The sequence below is a fragment of the Panicum virgatum genome, chromosome 6K (genome assembly GCF_016808335.1).
Source record: "Panicum virgatum strain AP13 chromosome 6K, P.virgatum_v5, whole genome shotgun sequence".
Lineage (NCBI taxonomy): Eukaryota > Viridiplantae > Streptophyta > Magnoliopsida > Poales > Poaceae > Panicum > Panicum virgatum.
The window spans coordinates 13396892-13423693 of NC_053141.1; the positions used below are offsets into that span (position 1 = coordinate 13396892).

The 26802-nt window shown below is 42.3% G+C and overlaps 1 pseudogene; it reads right to left on the reverse strand.

The window, feature by feature from the left end:
* Nucleotides 1-4917: 4917 nt before the first annotated feature.
* On the reverse strand, nt 4918-8125 carry LOC120713255 (annotated as a pseudogene).
* Nucleotides 8126-26802: the final 18677 nt, after the last annotated feature.

The following is a 26802-nucleotide window of genomic DNA, read 5'->3' on the forward strand; positions in this document are numbered from 1 at the left end:
AGAATCATGTAATGATCTCATTGCTAAGGAGAATGATGAGCTCAAGCAAGAAGTAGAAAGGCTCAGGAAGAACTTGTATAGACTGAAGGGCAAAGGTATAGAGAGCAATGTCCAACCTTCTCAAGATAACCGTGAAGACATGGTGAAGAAGCTTGAGAAGGGGTCCACCGTGAATTGCTCCAAGTGCCACAAAGAAGGCCACAAGTCCAACTAGTGTCCTCAACCAAGGAAGAAGCTTCCGGATGATAAGAACAAGAAGAAACTCACAATCAAGAGTTCTCTCATCTACACCAAGCCCAATCGGAGGAACAAAAGCAATAACACCTCCTATGTGATCAAAAAGAAGACCAATGGCAAGGTGGTTGCTCACAAGGTTGGAAAGAAGAAAAGGAGTTGGAACCGCCACATTTGGGTGCCCAAGGAAATCATTACTAACATGAAGGGGACTCAAATGGTGTGGGTTCCAAAGGAGACTTGAAGGCCAAGAATGGCTTCGGGGGATTTAGAGGCTTAGCTTACAAGTTGAAGTGAAGGTTCAAGCCAAAACAAGCTAAGCTCACAACTTGGACATTCGTTGCCCAAGTCCCCCATAAGGTAATGGTAGCTAGATTTCAATTCAAGCATCATGTAGCTCCATTGCTTTTGCTAGGATGGTTGCAAGTTTTGCATCTCCTAGTGTTATATATGGTAGGTTACTTGTGTCATGACTCTAACCCATGAGCAACCTACATGGTTTGATAAGTGTGTAGAAAGCTACACAATGTTACCGTTCATGGTACATGGACTTCATGAGGTATGTATTTCATATGTATACCATAAGCACAAGCTATAGGATAAAATTCCCATTGTTGTCAAAAACTATGTGTATACATTTGCTTGATGATTCAAATACTAAATGCACACATTTAGGGGGAGTTCATCCTATGGTTTGTGATTTTGAGACTAACATATTTGCTAGTTTATCTTTTGTAGTCTCACGATGGAGTTAACACTCTAAGAGAATGTTATTCACGCTCAATGTGAACAAACAACTCTATAAGAGTGATTAGATAAATTGTGATTCATGCATATTGAGCCATGCTCTATTGAACTTAAATGCTCATATCTAAGTTCATAGAATATGTGCTCATATATTTGCTTAATCTTGGTGTATCAAGTGCTCTTTTTCTAAAGACTTTCAATTGATTGCAAGTCACTTTCAATTGGTACATGCAAGGTAAACAAAGAAATACCCCCGGTGGTATGCAAGGTTCTAAACTCATTCAATTGATATCATTTGTCAAACCTTTATTATTTTATAGCTACCTTCGAGCATGATATGATCTAAGCTTTCTTATTGGAACATCTAGTTGTACACTTGACTTTCACATTATCATTTTGTGCACACACTTGTGGAAAGCTTAGCTCATGTCATGCTAGTTTCGTGATTTTGTGATCCACCGTAGTAAATTTGCAATTGGTATCTTCATTGATATCATACTATTGGATCATGAATCATGGAACCAACTCCCTAGGCTACTAATCTTCTCTTGAGCTATATTGTTCTGCAAGACCTTTTAGGTGCAAGACCTTTTAGGTGATTTGATTCCAAAGGGGGAGAAATGTGGATCAAAGCGAGGTATATTCCCAACAAAGGGGGAGAGATGTTCCCAAGAAGGGAAAGTATATTCCAAAGGGGGAAACATGCCGATTGGATCAAGTCAACATATGAGAGAAGAGTAGCAAATAGGGAGAGGAACAAAGGGGGATCATGGTTTTAGGGGGAGGCCAAACCATCATTGGATGATGGTAAGCATCCAAGTAAGTGTAAGTGGTTCAATTTGTCAATTCGTGCAAATTTTATGCTTACTTTGATTGTGTTGTCATCAATCACCAAAAAGGGGGAGATGGTAACGAACATGGCACCATTTATGCCATTTTGAGTGATTTTGGTGATCGTATGACAACGCAATCAATGGGACTAATGGTTTTGTTAAGTGAACATATCTAGATCCCAGGGATGAAGTAAAAAGGCTATACAAAGTAAAACACGAAGAAAGAACTCAAATAAATGCTGAATTGGATGAGTTCTACAGAAAACAAGAGCACCGGAAGAACCAATGCCTGTAGCATCGGTGCATCCGATGGTTGTCGGAAGTTGCGACACCCTGGCATTGGTGCAAGTCTGAGCACCAAATGGACATTAAGCAAAGACCAAGTCAAGATAGCCAGGTCACCGGTCGAATCGACGGCGTCAAGCTAGGCATCGGTGCATTGGATGTACTATGTTCCAGAGACGATGTCAAGCACGCAGGAGCCAAGCCTTCAGCACCGGTTGAACCGGCGGTGCGTCGGAGCAAGGCGTCGGAGCAATGACGTCAGCAAGGGCAATGGCTACAAGATGATTAAGAGTCACCTGTTGAACCGACACCATAGCATTGGTTCAACCGATGGGTGCCAACTCAGCTGCAGAAGCGTCAGAGAAGCCAACGGCTAGTTTCAGCTTGTGAGTGACCGGAAGAACCGATGCAGAAGCACCGGAAGTTTCGATGCCCACGCAGAAAAGCTGTTAACGGCTACAAACGGCTAGTTCGACTTGGAGGCCTATATATATGAGCTCCCCCGGCCATTTTGAGTTTGCTGGAGTTGCTAGAAATCATACACACACCCAAGAACACCTCCAAGCCATACAAGAGCTCATTGATTATATCCTTAGGTTTTAGCACTAGCTTTGTAAAGTGTGAGTGCTAGATTAGCTCTTGAGTGAGTGAACAAGCAAGGTTGAGATCCTTGTGGCTGGTTCTAGAGTGAACCACACTTGTATTACGGTGCGCCGGCCCCTTGGAGCAATTGGTGACTCGCTGGCAAGTCAACGACTCTCCAGCTTGGTGTGGAGCGGCGTCAACAATATTGTGCGGGGGACGGAGACCCCTCCTTCATGGGAAATCTCCCTTAGTGAAGATCGGGATCAAGGTGACCGTGATTGTGTCCATGGAAGAGACTTGATTGCCGAGAAGCGATACTCTTCGTGAGTGCTTCAACAATGTGGACGTAGGAACGCCTTTGTGGCAATCCGAACCACGGGATAAATTCTCTTGTTGAGAGTTCGCTTCCTCTCATCCCTCTCTTTAAGCTTCCGCATTTCATATTGCAACTTGTGTGTTTTTACTTTCCTAATGTAGTATCTTGCTAGAATTGGCTATAGGTTGCAAAACTCTTTTGGGATGAGGGTTTCACACTAAGGTGAACCGTAGTTGCACATCTAGATAGCTTGTTTTAGTTTAAGTTTTGTGCAAATTAGTACCTCGCCATGCAAAGATCTCGCCATGCAAAGATCTCAAGTCAGGACAATCAAACCAAATTTGGTTATGATGTACTACATTTAACAGGTATCATGGGTGTCGATCAACTGCTGATTATGAAAAGGGCATCCAAAATCACAAGTAAGACCTGCAATTTCTCCTAGTTTCTTATATATGATGATTTAATATCTGTTTGTCCCATTGCCAGAAAACAGGAACCAAGGTAATCATTTTATTTATGAGCTGCTTATGTATTTTAATTTAATGAGATTCCCTTCGCGAATGCATGTGCGAGTGCAGAAGGGCAGGTTGTTTTGAGATCCTTATAACCATGGGCTTCCGCCACTGCATCAATCACATTTGAAGGTGGTGATAAATTCAAGGCAAGCTAGCCTCCGTAAGCCTCGGACAGTTATATTGGTAAGCCAAAGTCAAAGCCTCAGTATGTCTGCATCCATCCATAAGCTGAAAAATGCATAGCAACACAAGTTGTCTGCCACATATTACATAACAGGAATGCAAGAATCGATTGTGATTAACAATCCACACAGTAAAATCCAAAGATCAAGTACATACATTTTACATAGGTATGATATACACAACCGCGAACACTAAAGATCCTAGTACAGAAATATGTAAATTGTTATATTATCTGTAATGCCAAAAGGCAATATAACACAACTCCAAACATAAGATGGTAATTTATGGAAAATATCAAGGACACACCGACACCGAGTACCAGTGGGTAAAAAGGTGAGGATGGTCTTATCTGACAGTGCTGAATGGAGAAAACAGAGCCACCTAAGTGAAATGAAGAAGCATAACAGATCTCAATCTTTATACACATACATAGAGATTTCAGCTTATGTTTTTACTACAATCACATCTGTAAGAATGTAAACCGTCGCAAAAGAAATACTTGGTGTATAGAGTGCCAATATTTTACTTGCCAATTCATCTCATTTTGTGTGGTTCTTCCTAAATTATCAACATTAATTATTCTAACACAAAAACAGCAGCATAGATAGTCACTAGTACCTCGCCATGTAAAGATCTCAAGTCAGGGTGATAAACTAAATTTGGAGCCAGTCCTAAAGAACTTCTATGAAATAATGCATTTAACAGAGTATCACGGGTGTCGATCAATTGTTGCTTATCAACAGGGCATCCAAATAACATCTAAGACAAGCAATCACTCCTAGTTTCCTGTGATTTAATATCTGTTTGTTTCATTACCAGAAAACAGGAATCAAGGTACTAATTTTATTTAGTCATCCTATTTAAAGCAAACGGACCTCCAAAATTAAGCACAATATTGAGACAGAAGACTGCTGCCAGCACATATAAATGCTAAATTAATGACTAAAGAAGGAGGTTCAAACAGCGATTTACATAGCTATTTCATCTTTCTGATGATAGCCCTCAACAGCATTGTGGCGTTATGGTTAAAGCTATTTGGTAATGGATATAGATCAGTCCAACGTAGCATTGTGTGCAAAACCCGAAAAGAAACAGAAACTTTGTACTCGATGAAAAGTAAATGGTGCATAGCAGGTATAGCAAGTTTTGCGGACAATAATATATTGAGTCTAGGATTAACTACGGTACTTGATACTTCACAGTTCACAGTCAAGTAAGAACAGACCAATTTAACCATTCTTAAATTAGTCTAAAACGAAATTCTTAGATTCATCTAACGTTGGGTCCTCATCCCTGAGTTCAAACTATCATGAGCTGCTTATGTTTAACTTAATGACCTTTGCAAATGCATCTGCGAGTGCAGAAGGGCAGGTTGTCTTGAGATCCTTATAACCTTGGGTTGCCGCTACTGCATCCATCACATTTGAGCTGGTGATAAATTCAAGGCAAGCCTCCATAAGCCTCGGACAGTTATATTGATAAGCCAAAGCCAATGTTGTTGCCACAGACTGCACATCAATTTTCTGGCAAAGGATGCTTTGACATATCAACTTGAGCCTATCCACAGCATATCTGTCTGCAGCTACAACTAAATTCCGGATCATGTCAATGTGAACATCTCCACCATGATCGTCGTTGTCGAGCAAAGAGTCAGTGTAGATAAAGCGCAGCAGGGCCTTGAACACAGCAGGTTGCATGTCCTCGATGGTAACCATCTGCTGCGTGCTCCCCTCCCTCATCGGACCATAGAGCTCCGCTTTGAAGACAGATGACCGCATAGCGAGCACAAGCCTATGTGCTGCAAAAGTTTGTCCCCCCAACGCTGAATCTGACATCTGCCCCCTCGTCCGCTTCCAACAACTCGCCAAGATGCCTCCCCATGTCTGATGGAGGCACCTCGACTTTCCTGAGGAATTTGGATTCAGACACCCTCGGTTCTTGCACAACGGTGACGACGCATTCGATCACGAGGCGATCATCCTGAAGGCACCCTGAGGCTTCAAGCTCGCTCCGTTTCTGGAAGGAGCTAGCGTACCTGCTGACGTCACTGTAGTTGAACATCCTCGGCTTTGTCCGGTGCACCAAAGATGGCAACCCGGTGCTCTGGTTGATCAGGCTCAGGTCGCAGGACGCTCGCACTTTGGCGCCTTTCGTCATGAGCTCGAGATGAACTGAGATCTGACCGTTTTCTTTCCCCAACCCATCAGGGTAGAAACGGATGGACCAATCGTGGCCGCCGACGGAGAAGGTGCCGGACCTGACGAAGTTGTCGTCGGCGTCGCCCATCCCCATCGCTCTGTGCTTGCTGTAACCGTTGATCTCAAACACGTGCCTTCCCTGCGCCGTCCCCGGGGTGCCTTTTTGGGCTTTACAAATACGTATATGATTATATGAACGAACTTGTTTCAAATATATTATTTCATTACAGCTTTATTTACTGAATCTTTTAGGGATGGCAACGGGTCGGGTAAAGTGCGGGTAGAGCAAATCGATTAGGGGTGTGTATATGAGAATCTGCATCAGGACTGTCTTTCGACAAAAGATTAAAGATGTGATGGGGGCAATAATCTGCCAAATGTTTTATGTTTCTGAAAGAACTGTGTGAGTTATTCGTTTCGTTCCAAATTATAGACCGTTTGACTTTTTTTGGCATCAAATTTGATTACTCGTCTTGTTTAAAAAATTTATGCCAACATAATTAAATTTAAGTTATTATTGATGAACTTGTATTGCTAAAACAATAAGCCGCAACAAAAGAAGTGATATTTTGCATGAATTTTTGAATAAGACAAGTGGTCAAATTTGAGGTAAAAAAGTTAGACAACCAATAATTTTGAACGGATTAAGTATCATACTTGAGAAACAACACGCTCTCTTATATAAGCTGACAAAGTCCTTCCTGCTAGATACATTTTAATCCAGATTATATTTTTTAAAGCTAACAAATACAAAATAGATGTTAAGTTCATATAAGCTTTATTATCTTTACCTATTTTATTTCTCAAGTCCATCTTGGTGGTCCTAGGCGTAGCCCAAAAAGCCTCTTATAACCCTCTTAATTTTTCATGCTCCAGGCAGTTCATCCATGGCCTCCTAAAAAAAAGGCAGTTCATTCATGGTACTGGTGCGCGGAGGCTATATATCATGCGGCAAAATAAGGAGCCATCTATGGCGTATGTCAGGAGGCAAATTCGGCCCATTACTATGTTTGCACTGGTTACCATACGCTTTTCTCTTTTATTTCTCGTGGCCAAAGTACTATCAGCCAGAGCCTAGAGCCTCACGATTGTCTGCTACAGGCTGCCAGTCGATGTGCTGCGCACACGCTGGAGCTAGGCTGCCATCACACGTTAACATGCAAGAAGTAAATCTTGTTGTTTCAAGTTTCATTTTTTCTGCACTTTTTTTTCATCCAATAATAGTTTGGTTTCTCCCATCTATTTTCCCCTTCTGTCACACGCCTTCTCTTTTATCTATTGTACAAATCTTTTTAGTCTTATTTTATTTTTCTATTTATTTTCCTTTTCCTCTATTTCTAAGTACTAGAAATCTAACCTAGGCCAACAGGGAAGGACTAATATATACTATAAGGATCCATGAAAATTGAAACACTTTCCACCAAAATTAGCCCCCATACCAACCTCACAAACCCTACTTTGAGGAGCACGTGTAAACACCAAATGTTTGACAGGTAACCAGCCAAACCCAAATCGTCGCCCCCGCCAGTTCTATCGTGAGCGCGCGTCCCTCCCCCCGATGTTTTTTTCTCACCGTGCGTTCTGTACCCACACTGCGGTTTTTTCGCCCGGTTTTTCTTGCGGAGGCGCCGGTTGTTTCTCCCAGATCGCGGAGCCACCGCCGAGCGTCCGCCCTCCCTCTCTTGCGTTCACGCAATTTTTTTTCGGAGTCCTTCACACCGGGTTTCTCTCCCTGATCGCGGAGCAGCCGCTGAGCGTCCGCCCTCCCTCGCTTGCGACCGCCGCCGAGCGTCCTCCCTTCCTCGCTTGCGTACGCCGCCGAGCCTCCTCCCTGGTCGAGCTCCAAACCCGCGTCCCGACCGCCGCCTAACCCGCGCAGATCGCCCCGTCTAGCGTCGGCGTGTCGGGCTCCACCCTCGCGACGGGTCGCTGCGCCGAGCGTCGGCACGTCGGACGCAGCGCAAATGGAGGCCGCACCTAGCATCGGTGCGGGGGTACCTCGCTCACGGATCCTAACGTGCAGAGGTAAGCCATACTTGCCCTTGGTGAGTGGAGGTCGTAAACCCTAACCTCATGTTTTTTTCTGCAACAGGCCTACGCGTTTCATTCGCCATCACCGGCTGAACATGCTCTAGGACGGACGCTGTGCGACCTCGCGCTCTTGGACCAGGGAGCAATCAATTGCGGCGGCTGCGCCGTTCTCCGGAAGACGGACGTCCACGCCATCGACCACGCCGACGAACACAGTCTACGTCGATGGCGCGATGCGGCGGCGGCGAGCATCGTGTTCCTCTTGGGGATATAACCAACACATATAATCGGAAAACTGGTTCTAATAAAAGGTCAAGGGAATTGGAAGGCGGTGAGTATTGTATGACTACTTGTCCATGTCCATAATTGTCCAAACCACTAATTGTCCACCTCTGTCTGTTAGATGCTGATCTAACAGCTGTTAGGCGGCAAAAGGCAAGAGAACGCTATGCGAATATGCCGCCAGAGAAGAAAGCAGAAATTAATGCAAAGAAAAGAGAAAATTATCATCGACGGCAAGCAGAGAAACGATCAATAGGTCAGCTACATGTTGTTAAATTAATTATGAAATTTAAATGCCCAAAGATATTGTGTGATGCTTAAACTATGGGAGATGTTAATGGCAGATATGACAGATACACCCGTCTGGAGTGTTACATCACTACTACAGAATAGTCCTTTGTTCCAGGCCATTTGTCCCGGTTGCCTTTGGGCCCGGGATAATAGGTGGCTTTTGTCCCGGGTCCAAAGGCTAGCCAGGCCAGCGGGGAGGGGGGGGGGGGGGAGGGGACAGGGACCTTTTGTCCCGGTTGGAGGTACCAACCCGGACAAAAGGTCCCCCTTTTATCCCGGTTGGTGGCTCCACCCGGGACAAAAGGCTCAACCCTTTTCGGACAAAAGGGTGACCCTTTTATCCCGGTTAGTGGTACCAACCTAGACAAAAGGACTCTTTTGTCCCGGTTGGTGTTACCAGCCCGGACAAAAGGCCCCTCCACGTGATAGTTCAAAAGGGAGTTATTCTTTACTGAGTCACATGTACTACTTAGGTGAGTTGGCAAGAAAGCCATGCGCTAGGCAATAAGTCTTGGGTTCGAATCCTGCAGGGCGCCAAGATTTTTTTAGCGCGAGGGACATTTTGTCCCGATTCTACCACCCGGGGGCTTTTGTCCCGGCGGCCGAATCCCGGTTCCAAAACGGGGACAAATAGCTCTTTGGAACCGGGACAAATGGCCCGATCTGTAGTAGTGCATGTTCATGAAGTTCCTTGTTTGATGGATACACCTCCGTCGGCAGTGTTCCACATTTCTGGGAGTGCTGGTTAGTCATATTTTTTTGTGATTTGGTTGGTGAAAGGTTGATTAATGCTTTTTGATGGTGATAGGAATGTCATGCACTCCATCTTCGGTGTTGTTGCATGTGGATGGAACTACAATTTTCAGTCGGACTATGAGTGTTGCTGCAAGTGAGCAAGAACACGTGCTCATATGAGTGTTGCTGCAAGTGAGCAAGAACACGTGCTCAGTAGTCAACATCCAGCAGGTTTGGATAATGTTATATTTCTAGCTTATTCCAATGTGTGGTAGTTAAATAATGAATAATGAAAGTTGTTGATATCAGGGTTGACAAATACACCCCCGTCAGGAGTGATACAACTTGATAGAATCTTATCTTTCATGGAAACACCTCAGAGGGCAGGTTAGTGTATTATTTTTTACATAATTTGTTATTTGGATGGATTATTGATACTGTGGCATTGTGGCAGGAATGTCGGGCAACCCACCTTCATCGCTGTTGCGTGTGGACGAAACTGCAGTTTTTAATGGAACTGCTTATGTTGGTACAAATGCCACCATGCATGTGCCCATTAATCGACATGAATCTGGTTTGTCCAGTAATTATAATAGTTAAATTATATTTGATCAAGTACTAGAGACCGTGTTCGAATGTTGCAACATACTATATGGCCTTGGTGTGCAGATGTCCTACAAAATTCTTCTATTGCCATGATGTGTCAGATTGTCTTGCTCGCAACAATTCATATATAAGAACATCTCACACCAGTACCAATCCTGCTATGCTCGAAGGAAACACCGATAACACAGGTAAAGTTAGCTTGTTATTTCTTGCGTCCCATGCCATTTAATTTATTGTTTTTGACAGATGATGGTGCTACTGTCTCACCTCTAAGTGCAAGAAAAAAAAGGAAAAGAGACATGGAGCGGATTAGGTTTGCAACAATGTCAAGTGAGAAAAGAACTGAACGGAATATCAAACAGAGGGAAAGATACAATAGTAACAAAAAAGGTCTGTATGTTCCATTTGTAATAATTATTATATTGCAATACACATTTGTAATCATTAGTACAGTGCTCGCGTTTTCCTTTGTGCCATTATATAAATATTTTATATTGCTTTTTTACCAGTAATAAATAAATAAAATATAGTGTGGGCCAACGTTTTGTTTTGTTCATGCGACCAGGTGTAAACGTTGGGAAACCAAACTATGACTCTGGTATTTGGGAACCCGATGATGAGATGTTGGCCGCGCAAGAAGGTACTTTTTATTATTTATTTTTTCTAACATGAAACACATTTATGAGTATAATATTATATATATAGTTCTTTCATGTAAATTAATTATATGTTTGATGTGACACAGAGGAGGATCTGGATTGCAAAGCGCCAGATGATTGTGAATTTGATCTTGATGTTCTCACGGATGACGAAGCAAGAGTCTACCATAGTAATGGTATGATTGTCTATCGAGCAGATGATTTATTATTCTAAAATATATGTATTATTAAAATCTAAACACACACGTGTTTATTGCTCCAGATGTGCAGTTCAGTACAATCAGAGAACCAGAAGTGGTTATCTTGGACAGTGATCCTTACGGAAGAGTATACAACGATCTGCCTGCTGAACATCTTGTGTTGAGGAAAGTGCCAATATGCGAGTATTGTGGTGCTATAAGGTTTCCAAGTGAAGGTCCCGGTTTTTGTTGCAGACAAGGAAAAGTTAATATAGTGAATACACCAGTTCCCGACGATCTGCAACGCTTGTTTACAAGCCAGACGGATAGGGATGCCCTGTATTTTAGAAAAAAAATATTCAGTATTTCAACTCTCATTTCTCTTTCACAAGCTTTGGAGCTACCGTGGATCGTCGGGTCGCTACTGCAGCTGGTGACTATTTCGTGCCGAAATACATTTGGTGTTTATGCACATTGCTATTTGTGTTTTATAAATTCTAATAAAGAATTGACCTTGATTATTTATGTATATATGTAGGAACTGGTATCTATACTTTCAAAGTGCATGGTCAGATTTATCACAGATTGGACCAGCTGAGACCTGAAAAAGACGGTCTGTGTCATATGAAATTGTACTTCTATGACACGGATGAGACCCTATCACACAGAAGCAAAAGATCACCCCCATCTTGATTCAAGATTAATTCGGACTATTCTTCGAATCCTTGAGAATAATCCGTATGTTCGTGTCTTCAGGAATGTTGGACAAATGCAAAATTTGGACGAGTTGAAAATTGAATTGAGCACCAGTATTTCGGTTGATCAAAGAAGATATAACGCACCTGCTATAGATCAAGTTGCGTCTATCTGGCAGGATGGCTCTGATGAAAGAAATAAATTTAAACATAGTATTATGATTTATCCAAATTTTGGTCGTCCAGAATTTATTCGGGCGTACCATGGTTATTATGATCTGTTAGCTTACCATATCCTGTATTCCGGTGGTGAGATTGGATGGAAAGACAAAAGCATATCGCTGGAGGAAACACCGACAATATACTTTCCGCAAACTAGAAGAAAGTATACAAAGCGCAAAACTGATGGTATGACATCTACATGTCCTTCTCGATTATTACTTGTTGGTAAAATTATTTTAAACATTTCTTAAGTAGATGGCAATGCACTTATTAACAGATAGTCATATTGCTCCTTCAAAAAGGGCAAGAAAATCAGGTGTTAGGCAGAAACAAGTACAACCAATCATTCAGACGACGCATTCAGGTTGCAATATATGATCACTTTTGATTCATTAATCATTAAACATTTTTTAGCATTTACAATAGCACTTATTATGCCCCTGTAAATTTACAGCTCCTTATGTTTGTGAGGATGAGGAGGAAGACGACCGGGACAACATCATGGATGAGGATGGTGATGGAGGTAAACTACATATTAACATGTTGTCCAATGTAAATTTATGAATTTTCCCATAGTTTAAATATAATGGTCAATTTTTTATTAGTGCTCTCATTCTGTTGTTATTATTTAAAAAATAGATGGTGGGGGTTCACATTTGCATGTCAGTGTGAGGGAGTATTACTGCTATATTATGCAGATCCGCAATGATGTTTTTAATATATTCTTTCATGGTGGAAGGCTTTTCCAGTAATGGATAATGGATATGTATGTGAAAATTGAGAGTATGCGACTAGATTGGTAGTCCAATCCAGACCACCAGAAATTTATTAGGGCAGACCTCTATTAGATATATAATAAAATATGTTCTTAGCATTTACCAGTAGTTCGGTGTTTTTTTAATGTGTTGATTGATTCGAATTGATTCGAGTTGAAAATCAAATTCATGCGTATGGTGTGAAGATTCTGCAACATTTAATTTATATAATATAATATAATATGTATGATATTTGTCGCAGTCACATGTGAATTATCTGTAAATAGAAGATGTGCCAATCTAATTTTTTTTATGGTACTTTGATTGTTTGCCATCACACTGGAGTCCATCGTCAATGGGATATTAGTTGAAAGTCAATTTATTGCGACACGGACTGAACTTTCTGCATAAATTGGATGTTAGACAGCTGTGTCATGTATAGGTGAATTTTCTTAAAAAAATGATAAGATACAAGCAAAATATTTTGTCTACTTCGCGTTGCTTGTTTTCACCATATAAATATAAATACTTTCTTAAAAGTGCTTGTTCCAACTAAATTTTATTGTGAATCACATTTTTGACAACATCATTCCTGAAACACGTGTGTGCCGCACATGCACCCTACTAGTAGCCAACAAACAGTTGGGAAAATTATGTATGGCCAACAGTTATGATGTTTCCAAGAGTTACATATTAACCTCTTGGCTTTGTATGCAATGGCCAACAGTAGAAAGTATTTCCGACGGTTAGTTGGTGCCCTGTTGGCAACTTAGTCTCAATATTACACATGGCAAATAGTAGTTATAGCGAATGGTTAGATAATTACCAACGGTGTTATAACTACACATGGCTATTCAATGAACCATGGCCGACGGTAACTATTTTACCTGTTGGCTTATGTACCGAATAGCCAATGGTTAAATATTTCACCAACAGTGTAACATAACTTATGGTGATAAGTAGGAATAACCAACACTCACTACTACAAAAAAAACTATTAACCATGACCTTTAAAATAGCCAGAGGCAACTGCCTCGGTTAATGCCGCGAATTAACTGAGGTGTTTATTTTTATTAACCGAGGCGGATGAAAATAACCGCCTCCTAAAATTGATTTACCGAGGCAGACATTGTTATATAACCGTCTCGGTTAATTTCTATTTACCAAGGCGGTCATGATAATTAGACTGCCTTGGTAAATCAATTAACCCGGGTGGTTATTTTTAAGATCGACACCTAAAATCAGGTCCAGTCTGCTACTATTTGTCGACCCAAACGAAGCCCGATAGTCTAGGGTTATATAAAACAATAGCTAGGGTTTCTCAGCCTCATCCACTTCTCTCTTCATTTCCCTCTCGCGCAGCCAACTCCCTTCCTTCACTCCCTCCCTCCCTCCACTCCCTCCACTCCCTCTCATCGCGGTGGCGCGGGTGCGGGTGGGGCAGGTGCGTGCGGGCATGGCAGTGGCGTGGGCGTGGCGCTCTCACACTCTCTCAAAAGCTAATCCTAGCACTAACACTCACAAAGTTTGTGCTAAGCTTAAGGATTTGATCACTTGAATTGCTTTGAGACGTTCGTTGATGTGGGTGTGACTTGACTTCAGCAACTCGAAAATGGCCGGGGGATGGCATATAAATAACCCACCAACTCAAGGTAGCCGGGGGACTTTCTACATAAAGCATCGGTTCAACCGGTGATGGACCGTCGGTCGAACCAGTCACTAATGGTTTGATACTAGCCGTTGAAGCTTTTGACAGGTGCTGCTGCTGACTCATTAGTCGTTGGTTAAACCGACACTTGGGTTCCGGTTTAACCGGTCACACTGGTCACACTTAGCTTCGAGCTAGCCATTGAACCTGTCTTTTTCTGCTAACGTCATTGCACCGATGCCTTGTACCGATGCATCGTCGGCTTAATCGGTGCTAAAGTCTTTGCTCCTGGTCGCTTGATATGCTCCCTAGACAATGCCAAGATCAATGCACTAACGCCTTCATCTTGTATCGTATTTAACCGGTGTGTCTTGAGTTTCTTCAGTTGATTCAGCAATGCACTATCCAATGCATCGACGCTTGTAACTTCCAGGCCGTCAGTTTAACCGGTGCAATCATTTCTGCTTTTTCACTATGGTTTGGCGTTTCAACTGTGAATTAGACACATCTTTATGGCGCATTGGATACATTGAATAACATCCATGGGACCTAAAAATCGTACAAATATGATCTCACAAATTTATAGTCTCATGGATTGTGTTGTCACATAATCACCAAAATCACAAACAATAGCATAATGGGGCCATGTTACTTAAAAAATAAATAAGAAGAAAAAGAAAATAAAATAAAATATAGAGAAGAAAAAGAAATGAATGTGGAAAAGAAAAAAAAGAACGCACATGCAACTGCAGACTAGCATGCATGCAAATGGCTGCAGCAGCATCGCTTTAGCCAATCAACTGACGGCTAGCATGCATACTTCTTTTACTACGTGAAAACCTCAAATAGTTAATACAACATTGATAACGGGCGCCTGAAGTCCGTTACAAAATCACTAACTGGTAGCGGGCATTTGTCCATGTCTGTTACTAATAAGGTCTCTAGACCCATTCCCGACCTAGTCTCTTTAATGCCCATAACCAATCAGTTATTCGTAACGGGCACTAAACAAAGCCCGTTACCAATGTCATCGGTAACTGACCATGTTAAATGCCCGTTACCTCTACTAGATTCCAAACCCAAAATTTTACTCCATTTCGGTGTTTATTCCTCTCTCGCGTCCGCGTCCTTGCTCCCGCCTAACTACCCTTTACTCTTTAAAACAAAATAAACAAAATTTAGAAAGGGAACAGTAATAACATTAGAATTGCGGTTCCATCCATGCATTTATTGGCGTTGGTATCTTTAACTTTGATTCTTGGCGTGCATCTTTTCGTTTTCGTTGGTTGGTTCATTCGGTCTAATCACTTTATTATATAGTGCTTTGGTAAAGAAGACAACGTCTTTTTCTTTTTCCAACCGAGTTTGCTTTGGGATAACATAGTACATCTTTTCCATTACCAGTCCCTATCGATTCGTTCTGTCTCATGAGTTAAAGAACTTTTCCTTTAGACTCCTTTGCTTTAGAACCTGCTTCGTTGTGGGGAACTTGATTAATTTAATCACCATGCATCTGTCCCTTAGCTTTAGACGGCCTCAAGAGTGTCGAGCCAAAATTGATGGAACGGATATTTATGTACTTTATAAAACACACAATATATATTTCATCTAAAATTTTATGATAGTCCTAGCTATTTTGGAACTCAGGGTGTGTTTAGATGTTTAGGGGTAAAATTTTTTAAAGGAAATTTTGCTATTTCGGAGTACTTAATGAATTCTATTTACAAAACTTTTTGCATAGATTAGTTGTAAATCGCAAGACGAATCTAACGAGCATAATTAATCCATAATTAACGGATAATTACTGTAGCATCACTGTTGTAAATCATAAATTAAGTAGGTTCATTAGATTCGTCTCGTGATTTACCACCCATTCGTGTGAAAAGTTTAGTAAATTGACTTTGTTTAGGACTCCATGCATGTGTACAAACATATGATGTGATATTTTTTGCCAAAAATTTTTGGCATCTAAACACGGCCAAACATGTGAACGAAACAGATATGATCGAATGGATCAAAAATCCAAACGTGTGATTGGGAGATGTATGGTTGAAAATTGGAGTTGAAATAACAATAAGCAATTCCGATCCGCTCAACATAACGCGGGAAGTTGCGGTGCCCGGCTGGATGTAGTTGGCTACGGACAGCTCGCCGCTCAGCACCATGATTGCGCCTTCAACGACCCCGCCCGCTACTGTCGTGACGACATTGAGTTTCTCCTCGGCTTGCTTGGTGGGCACATTGGCATGGTACAACAACGAGTGCACGAGGTACTCCTGCTCCTCCATCTGCGGCAGGGATAAGGAAGGCGGATCCAGGGCGAACTCGGCGAGGAGCAACCCGTTCATCGGCGGCGACATGTCGTAGAGCTTGACAGCGATGTTGCGGTAGCTGATGAACACGGCCTTGCTGGGGTTGTTCGCCTCCAGGTAGAATCTGAAACTGTAATAGGCGGTGGTACTGTTGTACTCGTACCTCTGCACGAACACGTCGCTCTGAGCGATGTTGAGCTCGATCGTCGTCCCCGGCTGGAGTACCAGGCGCAGCCCCATGACGAGGACGACCGCGGCGAGCACGGTGACCACCAGTGCCAGCGCGGAGCGCGCCAAGCATAGCCACCGGAACCCGGATGAGCCGGTCTTGCACACGCTGCTGCAGTCTTCTCCTCCCATGAGTGCCTGCTGGCGGTTGGGCATAAAATCCGCGTGCGTTCGTTCTCTACTTGTGCGATACTCCTATATTGCTGCCAGCATATGATTGTCTTTGTCTGTCGATAACAAAATGTATATTTGAGACGCACATGGCCTGGCATCATTAGTATGAAAATCCCAAAAGAGCTAAATCTGAACATCATGTGCTTATATTCTCTTCACCAAAAGAAAAGAATAAAGCTAAAGCGCACGAAATTCATGAGCGCAGCGCAGCGCGAATAAAGAGAGTAATAGACAGCTTTCAAATGAGATCCAGCTACCTTTTTGCTTTTTAAAACACACGAGGATTATATTAATCGAGCTAGCTAAAGACAGTGAGAATTAGTGCACGTTTTTACACTACTACCTTAAGCGTCCATGGAAACGATGGACACTACTACACAAAGCATTTTTAGGGGCGGGTTGCGCACCCGCCCCTAGTTTTCGCAACTAAAAATACTTTTTCCAGGAGCAGATAACGTACCCGCCTCCTGAAAATTCATTTCCTGACCCGCCCATGGAAATGCATTTGTAGGGGCGGGTCATCCCCTCACCCGCCTCTGTGAAAATGGATTTTCAGGGGCAGGTGAGGGGGTGGCCCGCCCCTAAAAATGGATTCCCAGCTCGCCAAAAAATTCACCGATTCAAATTTGAAATTTTCAATTTTGTTTTCCGCTATTTTTTAAAATTTGGATTCCCACCAATTTTGATCTATCAAGCTTGTTCGCGATCGAGACATTGAATATGTTCAATAAAAATACTTACGCATACAAAATTAAATTATATGGAAATAAAATATCATTAGAGTACATTATTAAAATGCATATTGAATATATGTTTTTCTCCTATTCCTCTCTAGGAATGCTACTAGAAGCGGCACAGTGCACTTGATTGTCCCACTCACGAAGTCAAATATATTTATCTTCTGTTTCCAATTCTTGTGCTTCATGAAAAACTTTGCCCCTCACATGCATAATGAAACGACACAAATTGTCGACTACATTTTGAAGTTTTTTCTCGTGGAGCTAGCCATTGTGTTTCTCCGCGTGAATATGCAATTATTGAATCAATGGTAAAATTAAGCAAAGTGCTAGTTACAGTAAAAACAATGAACGCATATGCATCTATCCTTAATAAAGAGTAGCCCTTTACCCATTCGGTATCAATGAACGCATATGCATCTATCCTTAATAAAGAGTAACCCTTTACCCATTCGGTATCAGTAGTATATCTCCCTTGCACCCTCATATGGTCGCACATGTAGTACCCACAGAATACGGAACCCACGGGTTGCTTGTGGCACAGGAACCTTGAGCGCATAGTCATTTCCCTTGGTTTCTCGGCGGGATGAGCTCCTCCTTTATGAATGTAGAACCTAAGCCCTATTTTAAAATGAAAGAAATGGACCGTTAATTTATATATGTATACTTCTGTAGAGAAATAAGCATGATGTGCATTGGAAAAATAAGAAATTCACTCACAATTGTAGAATTTCTATCAATTCTTTGTATCTCTTGGTTGACCAATCCAAGGAGTCGAATACGAGGATTTTTGAAAGCTTTGTCTATAGATGGAATAGAATCCAGTGATTTCAGAAAAAAAATATTATGTACAATTTGTAGGCATGTATCAGAGCAATGGTTTATTATATCAAATGGTTGATATTAGACTTACTGGATGTGCTATGGTGCAAATATGACATCCATATCTTCCCATCGTGCCATCATAAGTGATATGTAGGTTGCAACCTTCTTCATGGCCTTTTCGTGAAATTTTTTTCGTTCCTTTTGTTTTTCCTTCTTTGTTTCAAATGGCTTTAGGTAGTCATCATTGTCCTTCATCCATTTTGGCCCGACATGCCTAGCCTCGCAAATCGCTAGGGGGTCAAGGTACCAGATATTTTTCTTTAAAATAATGGCATCGTTTGTTTGCATCATGTAGAATATAATGTATGACAATTAAATATTTATGCATATACAGTACTTTAGGCCGTAATATAAAACAAATTAGTATCAATGAGACACTTACATGCACCAGAGTTGAACCATTTCAACACCAAGTTTTTGGAGGCAGAATATGTGTTGGAGGTCTTCAAAATCGAGCGTGATATCAAAGACTTGTTGCTCCTTAACTCCAAATGCATCCGGAGGGTGCGGAGCATATATAGTTTTGAGCCCAAATCTATGTACCCTGTTGTAGCAATTATGCATCCTCTGCATAAAAATAGGACAATCCCTTAGTGCCCAGTACGATAGCAAGTCTTTTCCGTACTAAAACTTTATAGGAGCATCGTCTAAGTCTTGAATGTCATCAACAGCAATGTCCCTTTTGGGCTCCGTGTCACTGTGGGGCATGGAAATGCCCGACCGTCTACTGGCGTTCGAATTTCCTTGATTATCCTTTGATTATCCTTCTTTGCCCTTCCATCAGACTTCTTGTATGCAGCGTGCCATCTATTCACAATTTCTAAATCTTCCTTGTAGTTTTGGTAAGGCCGTAACACTCGAGGCAGCTCTGATCGGGCCAGCAGAGCTGGGGCCAGTAAAGTATGCTCTCGTGATCGGGCCAGTGGCAGAGCTAGTGGTGATACCGGGGCCTATGGGGATGGCTCTCATGGTAGTGGTGATCACGAGGCCGTTGGTGATGGCTCTCGTGATACTGGAGCCGTTGGTGATGGCGAAGCCTGTGGTGATGGCTCTCGTGACACTGGAGCCGCTCGTGATGCATCTTGTGGTTGTGGTGATGGCAGAGCCGGTAGTGAATGCTCTAGTGCTGCCCCTGCTCTTGTTGTTATGGTGCAGGAGAGATAAGGTCTGGAGCAGAGAAAGGTACCTAACCAACCAGTAAGATATATCGTTTATGCCACAGAATGGTGTTGCCGACATATTCTCCAAGGCAATTCTTCCCATCTACTGTTGGGGTGTCTATCTCAGTATCCTCGTAGCTTGATTTCAAGAGTTGCTCCGCTTGTGCACATGCATATAGGGCCGGGATCGGTTTTCCCTCAAATAACCCCCTAGTCGGATGCACTTTGGCCTTGGCAACTTCCTTTGTCTTCCCAGCTCTGCCTATCGGATACAGCAACAAGCAGAGAGTAATATTCATTATAGTATCCATTGGGTATGGCTATGCTGTGGACGAGGTAGCACTGCTCTAAGCACATGCCGCACTCGTTTGGCCAAGTACATGAGGAGGCATGAACACCATCTGTTGCTGCCCCACCTCTTGCGACGGGTTGAACCAAAGTAGCCCTATCTACTGCTGCTCTGCAAATGTTGCTATGAACAAATCTTTAAACTTTGCGTGCATTGCATTCTCTGCTACTACCATGATTTCTTCTTTATAGTGGTCATGGCTCCTGTACCTAGCCCGGTCCTTCTCGAACCCATCCTTGATGCTCAACTTAGAGGATAGGGCTCTGACTCAGCCTCCATGTTCTTTGGATCCAATGGTTGTACTGAGCGCATCCTTCTCCCTATGGGGTTTGAACTTTCCTTGTTTCTAAAGCTCGGCTAGTTCTAACATCTTTTCTGCCATTGCTTCGGTCATGGGTCGATCAAACTTTGGTTTTCCTTCAACTAGCTTTAGCTTCCTTACTTGAATCAACTACCAACCACATTCGTCCAAGCCTTCAAACGGGTCGGGCTGCCCGGCAGCTATTGCCACCTCCCTTTCACACCGCCACTGGTCGACCTTCCTTTGGTACCCACCTAGCCCAAGGTGGACTTTACGTATGTTGCTCCTTGCTAGTTCACTTTTCTTCGGACTTAGGGCTAGATCTTCTTCAGTGGTCTTTTGTCGAACAAACTCTTCCTATTGTGCTGATGTCGCTGAAAACTACAAATGGCGTTAGACCCCTCTTGACGTACTGGGTATTCAGCTGGCTCTTCCATCAGCGAAATGTTTCACCCAACATCGCTTCTTTCTTCCCCTCAGGAACCAACGTCCAATTGGGGATCATTGGATCCAAAACCACCTTTGTTCTGATTATAGCATCGATGGCATTACAAAACTTTGCTATAATGTCCGGGGGATCTATGGGCTCCCCTGCCGCACTAATTGCATGGACAATAAACTGCCATTCGGGGTATTGGTTTCTTCCTCGCTGACCTCGTTTCCTCTTGTTTTGGCTGTCAAAGGCTGTACTTGCAGGATCCGAACCCGACCTTTCATTTTTTTCCTCTGTTGGGCTAGGGGTCGGCGTTGACGCTTACTCCTTCCTATCGGTGCCGCCTACACAGATCATACGTATCGATAGGTCATTACGCATAGTCTTTGAAGTACATTCTGCCTCGTTTTAATTAATCATGTATTCATTACCTAAGGTGGTTCCTTGTTTTAATTAATCAAACGCCTCCCCTGACTATCTTTCTCTTGCTGCCACCTGTTTCCTACCCAAGCACCCTTGTCCAATCCTAGGGCCCTGCTCATCCCCAGATTCGACACCGACGTCATCGGACTCCTCGTCCCTAGATTTTTTGCCGACGTCGTGCTCATTGTCCCACTCCATCTGGAATGCAATTTGCTCGATATCATCGTCTTGAGGTGCGGTATCATCCCTTCGTGGGGAAGATGACGACGGAGGATCTATTTCCGATTTCTACATTACAAAGCCATCGAAGATAATTTGAATGAGAGATAAACGAACATTTCACATTTAATTTCATGAGCATTTCACATTTAAATTAGAATTATTTTGAATAGAAATGCTGCGATTACACATGAAGAATTTCACATTTAAGCCACTATGCAGACCTCTTACTTTGTTATAAAAAAGATTCCGCAACACTTTACAATTATAAAGTAGAAAAAGAATCCCCAATGTCCACTTATATAAATTTCACATCTAAATTACAATTATTTTGAATAAGAAATGCTAGAAATACACACATTATAAAGTAGAATGTGATTCATTAATAATACAAAATAAATAGGAAGTATACATTCAATATATACATCATTAGAGTGTCTCCAAAATTATATAAAACTTTCTAACATTCTCAAATTCAAATGGAAAAAAAGAAATAACTTCTATAATGAAAATAACATTCACCACCGGTGCATGCCTAAAACTAGCAAACATCCTTTACAAAAGTAGTAGATCTCGTCACAAAGAAGCTAACAAATTCTAGTTTGCATTTTTTATAATTTTTCTATAATTTTATATTGATTTTACAAATTTGAACTCAGGTTTTACAAATGGGTCCCTAGGTTTTGTGTTTAAGCCCCTACAAAGATCTGAATCATTACAATGTGGCCCTTGGCTGGACTTCATGGTGGGGGAGGTCATGGCCGGCCACAATCTGGTTGCTAGGATCGCCGGTGGCAATGGACAACTGAGGGAGGAGCAAGAGGAGGTCAAGATGAACCTGTACACGGATTCGGGGCGGGCGGAGGTGGCCAGAGACGGGCGGCCCATGGCGAGTAGGGCCGGCGCCAAACTCCAGCTCGGCGTGGGTCGCCGAGGGCGTGCGAATCTGGGGTGGCGGCTCGGATCCGGTGAGGGTGCGCAGAGGAGGCGCCGCAGGGGAGGTTGGGGAGGACGAGATGGTGGCGGCACCGGCAGGGTGGGGGGCGATCCCGGGGTGGCAGCGGCGGGACAGGGTGGAGGCGGTGGGGGGCTGAGGCGGAGGTGAAGGGAGGCCGGGTGGCGGCGGCGGGACGGGGTGGAGGCACAGGGAGGTCGGTGCATGAGCTGGAGCAGCAGCACCGGTGTCGAGCGGGGGCCCGGATGGCAGCGGCAGGCTGGACCAGAAGCAGGCGGTGGAGCACGAAAATTTTGGCCAGCCTGACGGTGTACTCAGCCACGAACTCGAAAATTTTGCTAAGTGTTGGAAGGAAGAGGGTATATATAGAGAGTCATTTGTAGGGGTGGATGACACCCCCACCCGGCCCCTACAAATAATTTTCCATTTTTTTGCGAAATTTTTACCATAAGCATATTGAGATATGTAGAACATAAAAAATATCAAAATCAAATTGCAGTGTATATAAGTAATAAAAGTGTTGAAACCACAATGTGTACCAATGTCACATTATTATCTTATACAACTCAAGACTAACTTTATGTTTTCCACAATCTTGAACACTAAAGGTGTTGAATTATATTTTTCGTATTTTTCTCTAGTTCTATAGGTCAATATATGCTTATGGTAAAAATTTCACATTTTTTATGTATTTTGTTATTTTATTTTAATTAAATAAATTTTTAAAATAAATTTAGAAAACTATTTGTAGGAGCGGGTGCGGGCCTCACCCACCCCCTAAAAATGAATTTGTACATTAATATCATAATCATATTGTGATATATAAAACATAAGAAAAATATCATAATCGAATTGAAGTGTATGTTATTAATATCAATTTATATGTACTGATCGCAATTATTATATGTACTAACATAAAATATAGAAAACACATTAAAAAAATAACAAGCATATATTTCAATATAAATAATGAGTACAAGTGTCATTATAGTAAGCCTGATATTCTACAATTACTTTCGCACATTAATAGTTCTCATACTTATAATTATTTCAGAATACATGAACGCATAAGATATATTTAAGTGTTAACAATTCTCGATTCGCCATCTTTTCGTGCCCAAGGCTTGTTTTCTTTTCTTATGCCTGCTTCTATAATCTTCATCTTCTGAGGTAGGTCTGTTAAGAGGTTCATCTCATCATACTGATTATATTCTTCCACATCGTCGATACCCTCAACTCCTATGATATCTTATTTTCCAGGGATGACAATGTGTTTTGTCTTCTTTGCAGGATCAGCTATGTAGAGTATCTGTGCGACCTGTGAAGCAAGTACCCATGTGTCATCTTTATAACCAATATTGTTGAGGTCGACAATCGTGAGCCTATAGCCGTCTACCTCAACACCTTTTGGGTGTTTGACCCAACGACACTGAAAGACTAGGATTTGTATATTGGAACCATTGTGCACTTTCCATATATCATCTGTGATACCGAAATATATTGTACTTTTCCTAGTTCTCTCGTCTAAGGCCTCAATATGAGCACCACTGTTCTGCGACACGGTCTTCTTGTTCTTGGTGGCGGTATAGAATAGATATCCATTAATATCATATCCTTGACATGATGTGACCTGGCTAGATGGACTAGCTGCCAATCTTTTGATCATTCGCTCCTCCACGATCTCCCCATCTGGTAGATCCAGGTCCTTCAACCAGTCAGTCGATGCTTGTGCTCTCTTATGATCCAATCATCCGAGCGGTCGTTACTTTCTGCATGAATTGTGCTCAAGTGTTCGTTGACTAAAGGTGTCATTATCATGAGGTGCTGCAAGATGCTATAATATGCTGGTTGCACATCTTTGAGTTCTTTGTCGATGAAGATTTTTCTTCCAACTGTGCCCACACCTTCCAACCTCCCCAAAAAGCGTAGAATAGGCAAACCAAGGGACACATTATCCTTTAGGTAACCTAGGCAAGACTCGATGACTTCCTCAGTATCGTATCCCTCTATAAAGGACCCCTCTGGATGAGCTCGATTCAGTACGTACTGGTTGAGAATGCATATGAAATGCTCATATGTCCACATTTTGTGTAGGTAAAGTGGACCAACTGCCCATATCTGATCGACCATATGAATCATTAGGTATTCTGTTATATCAAAAAATCCTAGAGGAAAGCACATCTTGAGTTGCACCATAGTCTCCCTAATGAATTCTTGGAGATCCTACAATTCATCTTCATCGATTACCTTTTGTGAAATCCTATTGAAGAAGTAACACAACCGAGTGATTACCATCTTTACATATACTGGCTTGATCGCTCTGATTGCAATCGGGAGGAACACTGTCAGCAGCACATGACAATCATGACAGTTATAGCCGCATAGTGAGAGATCTTTCATCGAGACTAGTTTCCTTATGTTCGACGTGAAACGACTCGGGACTCTGATCCCTCTTAAGCTATCGTACATTGCCTTCTTCTCATCATGTGTCAAGTTGTAGCTAGCTAAGGGAGTTCATATCTGTCATTCCATTTATGCATAGGGTGAAGATCTTGTCTTATATTCATGGCTACCAAGTCTTGATGCGACTTCAAGGTATCCTTTGTTTTAGCCAATGTCTCCAAAAGGAGCCCAATTGTGTTACTAAACACATTCTTCTTCAGGTGCATACCATCGATTGCATGGCGGACCTCAAGATCCGCCCAATACGGCAAGTATTTATAGAACATGGACTATTTCTTGAATAGTACGCCATCGATAGGTGACTTATCTCTCTTTCTCTTCTTCCCATCATTCTTCTTCTTTCCATAAGTGACCTGGATGGTCCGGACCATATTGAAAACATAGTGCATGTCCCTTTGTACTAGAGCAGAATGTAATTCAAACTTGCCATCAAAAGAACTATAGAACTTACTTCGGTGCCTATCTCCTTCCACCAAGAAGCGCCTGTACCCAACGTAAACTACCTTTGGAGAACCTTCCAGGAAAGACGATACGGTACCATCCACGCACACCATGCATCCCGTCCTACCTTTGATCTATCCTAATTAAAAGGCTGCCGTGCAAAACCATCAAAGATATCGATACCCTCCTTCCATAAAGTTTCTATCTCTTGCATCAGAGGCTCCAGAAAAACATCTATATCGATGCCAGGATGCTTGGGGCCCTGTATAAGGACTGATAAGGGGTTGTGTCCCGATCTTCCGAGAGGTATGATAAACTTGATTGGGTGGAGATCTCGACGTTGATGATCCAAGGCTCCGAGCGATCGGTTCCTCGTAATCACTACACCACTGCTCCGTTGGTTATCGTCAGTGTCACACGAATGACCTCTCCATGAAGGCTTATCCCTGCAAGCGCAATCAAGAACACAAGCAAGAACAGTAGTTGCAATCAAAACAGACTTGATTACGAGTTGGGGTCTCACAAACCGATGAACGGCGACATTGTTCGATGACAGAAATAATCTAAGCAAAACCCAACTCTATCTCGCAGCGACGGCTGAGTATAAATAGAGTTTTGGGCGTGGCTAACCCTAGAGACGCGTCCTTAAGGGACTCCAACACGATAATTGGGCCAACGGCCTGTTTAGGTGGCGCAGCACCCTGGACAGATTCTGTCCATCATCTTGCGATGCGAATTCCCATTGACTCAGAAGTCCAAATGGGTTGAAACCAATGCCATTGGAAGCCTTACGTTTTTAAGTTTCCATACATATGTGGATCACCAAATTCGGAGCCCGTTTGTGGCCTGGGCGACTAGTTTAGTGAACGCTGGTCCTAGAATCCAAAATATAGTCAAAGTCGAGTTTGTGTAGAGGTTGCAAATCAATTGGAGCACTAGGATTAATACCATACACTACCATAAATGGACTTAACTTGGTTATAGAGTGAATGGATCTATTATAAGCAAACTCAATATGCGGCCCAATGTACTAATATTTCCCATGGACCAATATGGTCAGCCCAGATATATTCATCTTGAGGGTACCCCAAGCCTCCAGGTCTTTTTTTTTTCTTTCTGTTCTGCTGATTGTTTGCTTCTTTTTGAAGCCTCTGTTGGTTGGTGCAAGCTTGCCTTTCTCATTCATGGCGGACGGGAAATCCTCAATTTTCTTCCGTTTCTTGTATACGTTGGTTTTGTTAATTTGGTTTCTCGTACTTTTCTTTACCTTCCATTTTCTTCCTACCGTCACTTTCTTTACTTTTCTTCCAATTTTGCTAATCTATTTAGGAGAGATGAGAGAACCCGATGCAAACCAATTGTTGGCATGTGCAGCCTAAGTAAATACTCCCTCCGTCTCAAAAAACAAGTCATCCTAAAAATTCTAGGACAAATTAACAAGAAAGTAAAATGATCATGTTTGCCCCTATTTATTATCCATATTTAGCGCTAATTGATTCTTGCATGCACATAGAATTTCTAAATAGGGTAGGATGACTTGTTTTTTGGACAAATTTTGAATCCTAGAATAACTTGTTTTTTGGGATGGAGGGAGTAGAGAGTACCAGCCCTGAGCTTTCAAATGAGATCTAACTACCTTTCACTTTTTAAAAATAAAATAAACAAAATTTAGAAAGGGAACAGTCACGTTAGAATTGGTTCTATCCATGCATTTATTGGC